The 7,500-nt window shown below is 36.9% G+C and overlaps 1 protein-coding gene and 1 long non-coding RNA gene across 2 annotated transcripts in view; one reads left to right on the forward strand and one right to left on the reverse strand.

Annotated features, from left to right (window-relative positions):
* LOC106875478 (uncharacterized) overlaps positions 1–7,500 on the reverse strand; it is a 29,800-nt gene that overhangs the window by 10,518 nt on the left and 11,782 nt on the right. The gene's annotated exons all lie outside the window — the stretch shown is intronic.
* The window catches only part of LOC106875479 (uncharacterized), a 30,394-nt gene that overhangs the window by 2,906 nt on the left and 19,988 nt on the right, over positions 1–7,500 (forward strand). The window contains exon 2 of the long non-coding RNA XR_016243968.1: positions 4,264–4,873. This is a non-coding gene — a long non-coding RNA (uncharacterized LOC106875479). The remainder of the gene's footprint in view (positions 1–4,263; positions 4,874–7,500) is intronic.

Raw genomic sequence — 7,500 nt, forward strand, 5'->3', positions numbered from 1 at the left:
ATGTATGTGCATGTATGTACATGTATGTCTCTATGTGAATATATATATATTCATATATATGTGCGTGTGTGTATGTGTGAGTGTGTGGGGACTCTTACGAGCTTGCTTGCATGCGTGAGAGGTAAACATTGATGTGATGTAAATAATTGAAACATCCTGTCCTTAATCTTGCATTTCGTTTTCCTTCTTTTTTTAATCAAATGTCACATGACCTGCTTGAATTTAACCTACATCTGATTTTTCGGAGAGTTGACCTCATTTCCTTGTTTGTCAATGAACGCTTGCGCGCTCGCACACAGACACATACACACACGTATACACACATGCACACACGCATGCGCGCACATATACACATACGTACAAACACACGCACACACACATACATGTACGCACCTTGTGATCTCAAATTCCTGATGGATCTCAAGGCTACGTCATGATGTATAGCGGCCAGTCCTTTTCCTCCTCACTTCTAACCCTATGTGAATTCCTCCAAGGAGGAGGAGGGGGAGGAGGAGGAGAAGAAGAAGAAGAAGAAGAAGAAGAAGAAGAAGAAGAAGAAGAAGAAGAAGAAGAAGAACAACAACAACAACAACAACAACAACAAATAATTTTCCCTTTCCTCGCTTTAGTAGTGGACAAGTACATTTTCTGTTGACAGACCTCTTGGAATGAAAAGTAAAATACATTTCGACAGGAATTTAACATAAGGGAAATAGAAAGGATATTCATATTCGACAGAATAAGTGCCATACTTAAAAAGAAGTACTTGAGTCGATTTCTTCGACTAAAACTTTTTAGGCAGTGCCCCAGCATGGCCGCACTCTAATGACTGCAGCAAGTAAAAGATAAAAGATGTAAGATGTATATATATATATATATATATATATATATATATATATATATATATATATATATATATATATATATATATATAATGGTGGCAGCTGATGAAGGGGATGTTTCTATGTGGCCTGCTTGTTTGTTGCACCTTGTTTACCATTTTGTCCTTGTTCTTTTGCCACGTCATGTACCCAGTTATGTATCTATATGTACATGTAGATGAACGTATATACATACATGTACATATATATGCATATACTCATATATTGTTTATATATATATATATATATATATATATATATATATATATATATATATATATATATATTACGGATCTGAGATCGCGTGCTGGAACGAAAACAACTGCAGCGTGGAAGGTGTTTATAAGCCATTTAAGAAACACGCAAAAACCGTTAGATTCACTTCAACATCTAAATTTAATTTGCCAAAATATTTTCGTCGCTTTGAGACCGCGACCTGTTCACTGACAAAATTTTGTGCTGCATCTGAGAAAGTAACAGTTAGTTCAAGATATATATGTACGTATGTATGTGTGTATGTATATATATATATATATATATATATATATATATATATATATATATATATATATATATATATATATATATAATTGTTAAACAGGACGTCAAATATTAAGGCAAGGCAAACATCTCAAGTCATATACAATGTTATTATAGGAAGAAATTCAAAATCTTACAGCTGTTTCAGGGATATACCCGAGTATGGGACATGCCGTCATCAGAGACAAATTGGGGGGAAAATATGGAAAATGAGAATGGTATAAATCAATAAGATGTCATCTTATTGATACATACCATTCTCATTTCCCATATTTATGTTTCTTTTTGTATGGGAAGGGTGGCAATATCTAAAATCTAAATATTGGTGTGTCTGTGCTCTTTGGATAGAGATCAGTTGTAACTGTCTCATTTTCTTCGATCATGAAGATGTCCCGAAAGGGGAGTTCCTTTTCATTCATTTCCATAGCGAATTGGATTGGGACATGAATACTATTTATTAATTTAAGAAATTTTGTAAGGTCCTTCTTATTTCGGTCCCAAAATATCAATCAGTCATCTAAGAATCTTAGATTCGTGTCAAGAAGAAGAAGAAACTTCCTGTGAGCGATGAAAAGTGGAACGGCTATTGGGAGGTGACTGCAGATTTACCAGGGTGACAGGGACTCTTTCCCATCCCAGTTACGAAAAAAACGGACATTTCAATATTGTGTGAAAGGAAGTTGTGAATCTAGTCGAGTTAACGGTTCCTCATGAAGATAATATGGACGCCGCTCGAGGAATGTGAAAACGCAAGCTGGAAAGCGGAGTATTTTCCAATCGAAGTCGGATGCAGAGGGTTTGTTGGACACACTGTGAAGCGACTGTTGTTATCGTTGGGCCTAACTCATCGTAAATACCACCATGACCGATATCCAAACTACAGTGGAAAAGGCTAGCCACTGGATTTGGTGAAAAAGAGACGATGAGCGATAGCTTGAAGAATATTGAGCTTTATTTGATATCCAGTTGTTCTAGCAAGCGGGGCCTCATATCAGTGAGGTGGGGCCAGTGCGCATTGATGCCGTCGAGAGGTAGGCCCCGAAATGGCGCGCATTCTCTCCTGATGACCCATACACTTGCTGGCTTCCGGTATGCGAAGCTTTCGACTGGTAGCACTTGCATGTGCAAGTTGTTTGCAAAACATCTGGACACATACAAGCACACATACTCAGTCATGCATACATACATGCATACATACATGCATACATACATAAACAGCCTCCATAAACAACAGAAACATGAGCTGAGAAACACTCGTGATATAAGATGTACACATGTGAGAGTACATAAGTCTCAAGCTAGATGATAACATAACATCGATAGGAAGAGTAGACTATTCTGGGCTTGTGCTAGATGCGTTCTAACTCTTCTAGAACGATAAGCCTTCGCTGTCCAAGCACAGATGATGGCTAGTAATTATCTGATCAATAAAATTGATAAGGATGATGCCAAACTTTGTTACCAGTTTAGAAGATATCTGCATAATCAACAGTTGTTTAGAAATCTCTGCAAGTTACATCTTTCCCTGAGGTATGGTAATGTTGCCAAAACTATTTAAAGTGTTGTTCGTAGGAAGAATTGCTTTAACGATCATACAAAAGGCACTTAAGAAGCACCTTTGAAAGTAAGTACAGTAATTTTTCGACTATCGCAGGTGTTACGTTCCAAAACCTCCCACAGAAATAATTAAAATCTAACAAAATATAAATACCTATCGGCCGAAGAAATCCGGATATATTGAAGAGTCCACGATATAGATTTACGTATATAAGCCAGAAAAATCCGCGATGTACTGAGTGCGCAATAGGTGAACCGTTATGTATTGAGTGCGTGATAGGTGAACCGCAATATGGCGAGGGTTTACTGTAATGCTTGTGAAGCATTCTAATAAAAAATGGCAACCCCATGTAGAAATAACAGATTCGGTATTGTTCTATATGACAAGGAAGTGGGGGCATGCTCCGTTGGAGAAGTTAAGCGCCCAACGGATATCTTGTCTAAAGACATCTATGGTGAACTAACGCGTATTTTACAGTCCTTGTCCATATTTGGTGAACCAATTAGAAACGCTTATCCAATTTATAGTTTCTATTCTATACTCTTTAATTAGAGGAGCTTGGATATGTAACAGTGATGGAGAGGTTTCAAGAAATGAACAAAGGAAACTGACTAGCATCCTCCAATCGATCGATGAGTAATAAAGTGAACGTTTGTAAAGCATTCTACAATATATCAGAGTATCCTGAAGTGACTGTGTATGTGTGTGTGGTGTGTGGTGTGTGTGTGTGCGCATGTACGTATGTGTGTGTGTTGCGAGAGAGAGAGAGAGAGAGAGAGAGAGTCTGTGTGTGCCTGTATGGATGCAACCAGGTGCAAATTAACATATACATGCGCCCATGTATACATGAAAATAATCCCACACCCTAGTGTATATAGGACATGTACACCGATTGAATGAGTACATATACATCAACAATGCTCCAACAGAAAGGCGACTACTCACACACACACACACAAACATACATCAAGATATGCTTTTTTATATATATATATATATATATATATGTGTGTGTGTGTGTGTGTGTGTGTGTGTGTGTGTGTGTGTGTGTGTGTGTGTTTCTGCGTGTGCGCGTGTGTGCATATGTGTAATCATATATATACATATACGCTCATACATATACATATACGCTCATACATATACATATATATGTACGTAAACATATATATTTATGCACACATACACATACACACACAGAAGTAAATAAACACCCCATAAAACATTATGTTTATTCTAACTTGTAAATGTCTATACTTTTTATTAATTGACATTTTTATATTTCAGTTTCTATATTCCATGTACAAAAGAAGCCTTGGAACTGTCCGAATTTCAAAGGGTCATTCTGAAGGTGGAAAATCTTGGGATCCCGCTTTCTATAGTTGAAATAGAAATTGTGCAATTCGCCAGTGAGTCCCCATCACCTCGCCCAGATCGACCAGGGCCCTCTAACATAGCATTTCACTTTGTTAAGAGAAGTATGGAGGATAATCCTCGTTGTAAGGCCTCTGACATAGCATAACAAGCTGATATCAGTCCCAGAACAGCTGTCAGGTATCTCCACAAATTTGGTTACAATGGTAGAGCAGCAAGAAGTAAGCCACTTCTTCGACCAGCCAACATCAAGCGGAAAAAAATTGGGCCAGTGAAAAGGTGGACAGGCCACTGGCGTTTTGGGACGCTGTCATATTCTCTGATGAATTTGAAGTATTTCCTGACATTGAAGTATTTCCTGACATTGGTCGAGTGTGAGTTTGGAGATTGTGATCAAGAATTTGATGTGAAAAGATTTCAGCCAACAGTAAAAAAAATGGCAACTATTCTGTGATTGTCTGGAGAGCAATTTGATGTTGGTCATATTACTAGAATATAACTTTAGGTCATCAACAAAAAATGTGTGGGTAACATTAATTTTATTCTTTTCTTCATATATATGTGTGTACGTACGTATGTATGTATGTAAAGGCGCGTGTCCTGGTGGCTTGGGTGTTGCACTCACTATCTAGCGATCGTGGTTTCGATTGCCGAACCGAGCGGCTCGTTGTGTTCTTGAGCAACACAGTTCATCTCACGTTGCTCCGCGACCATTTCGACATCTGACGTATGGCTTACTTGTGCACTTGCACATGTTATGTCGATTTGATGGAGAGAATGAGCTAATGTACAGCACAAACATTTGATCATTATAAACAAACTATTTGTGTGAGTCGTTCATCAAGTATGTATGTATGTATGTATGTATGTATGTATGTATGTATGTATGTATGTATGTATGCGTGCATGTATGTATGTGTATATGTATGTATATATGTATGCGTGTGTATATGTATGTATATGTTCGTTTCTATGCTTAAGCGACAAAAGGAAGTCATCTTAACATTATTAGTCAATATACACGAAATACTAAGTAACGAGAAACTTAATAATATTTTTGTTAACGTCTTTAATGACAGAATATCTTAATGTAAATATTACTAACTCCTTACAAATTCCAATTCATGACACACACACACACACACACACACACACACACACACACACACACACACACAAAGCACACACACAAAGCACACATAAGCACAAACACATACATACACACACACAAACACATACATATGTGTGTATCTATGAATGTATGTACCTTTGTATATATATATATATCAGCATGTACGCATGTATGTATATATAAGGACATGTAACAGAAGATGAATATAATAACGAAAATCCAAGTCTGAGTGGAGCCTCAAGTTACACCTTATAGATTATCATCAAAACATTTACGTGCAAATGATGTCATGAAGAGACTAGTTCTGATTGCGTGTGTGAAACTTTGGTTGGGTGTTTCAAAACTAATAGGATTTTTTCTAAAGTACACAGGCTGCAATAAACATTTGGTTGCAAATACGCTGGTATTCTATCTAAAATTCGCCATTTTATGACGTTATATATATGTATTTCTATCTTTCAAGAACTATATATGCGCTGCCAATTTTATATCCGTTCTACTGTGCAATGTCCGGAAAGTATAGTTATACAGGAGAAGTCGATCCTTAAATTGGTTTGCAGTCATCTCTATATATTCACTTTCATATGCATTAATCCAAACCTCTTTGTTTAATGAGATTATTTCCAAGTTCACTGGATCCATCTCAGTCTATACACTTGCTAAACTAGGCACCACAGCATCACCAGTCAGCAACTCGATAGTTTCATCTCTGACACTAATTTGTTCCATCCTGCCTTTACCATTTTTCAGATCTTTGTTAACCTCTAAGATTTCGCCGTCCCTATCAACAGACTGCGCAACCAGTCATTGAACGATGATGGGAATAAAATAAGAGGGACCTGTTTCACGTGTTAGTTCGTAGCATCTGTCATTCCGGTATTTGCTGCTGAAGAGGAAATAACCATTCCGAAGTGTATGCATCCAACAATCTGGCTAGGGAAAGCTGTGAGCTGATTCTATGTATTTACATCCATTGTTTATAACGAGAAATTTTCACCATAGTAAAATACAGTGAATGGCTTTCTTACGACTTCAAATATGCCAGGCATATTTGAACTGGTGATAAGTTTCCATTAAGTCTAAATATATTACCTTCTTCCTCCGTTATTGTTTTTATATTCTTTCTTTTTACCGTTCCTTCACGCAAATTCATTTACTTTCCTCTCTCTCTCTCTCTTCACATTCCTCGCTCTCCGACTACCCCCCTAACCACGCATCAGTTTTGTTCCTTACGCGCTCTCTCTCTCTCTTTCTCCATTTCACATTGACATAAATAATCTTACCCTCCCACTTTCACTGCTCCTTTCTCTGTGACTACCTCCCTCCCATGCCACATCGCTACTAAATAACAACTACCACATGCTTACGTATGCATTCTGTATATATAGACATATATACACACATAAATACATGCATATATATATATATATATATATATATATATATATATATATATATATATATATATATATATATATATGTATGTGTGTATCTCTCTCTCTCTCTCTATATATATATATATATATATATGTGTGTGTGTGTGTGTGTGTGTGTGTGTGTGTGTGTGTGTGTGTGTGTGTGTGTGTGTGTACGTGCAATTAATTTAATTCGTCCTTAGTAGAAAGACACCTGTTGTTTGTATTTGTAACTGTGTACCATTTCTCGTTTTGTTTTTCATCCTTGTTTTCGTATACATTCGCTTGCTTTCTTCCAAGGAGTCTAGTGCTCTTAGCCTGGATTTTCTTGGGGGACCGGCCACATTGGAGCAGTCACGAGTGTAAACGGCCGAAACTGCAAAGACGATCTAGAACTCGACTGAGGATAGGAAGCTACTTGTTTTTTCCTGTCCTTTTTTGTATCGTCTAACTGTTCGGATGTTTTGTTGTCGCCTGCTACGTTCTTGTTCCATTTTTTTTGTTTTCTGTTATATATATATATATATATATATATATATATATATATATATATATATATATAATCATAAATATACAGGGATTAGCAGAAGCCTGCTTCTCCAA

Source organism: Octopus bimaculoides, chromosome 13, assembly GCF_046866305.1.
Source record: "Octopus bimaculoides isolate indiv1 chromosome 13, ASM4686630v1, whole genome shotgun sequence".
NCBI classification, from domain to species: domain Eukaryota; kingdom Metazoa; phylum Mollusca; class Cephalopoda; order Octopoda; family Octopodidae; genus Octopus; species Octopus bimaculoides.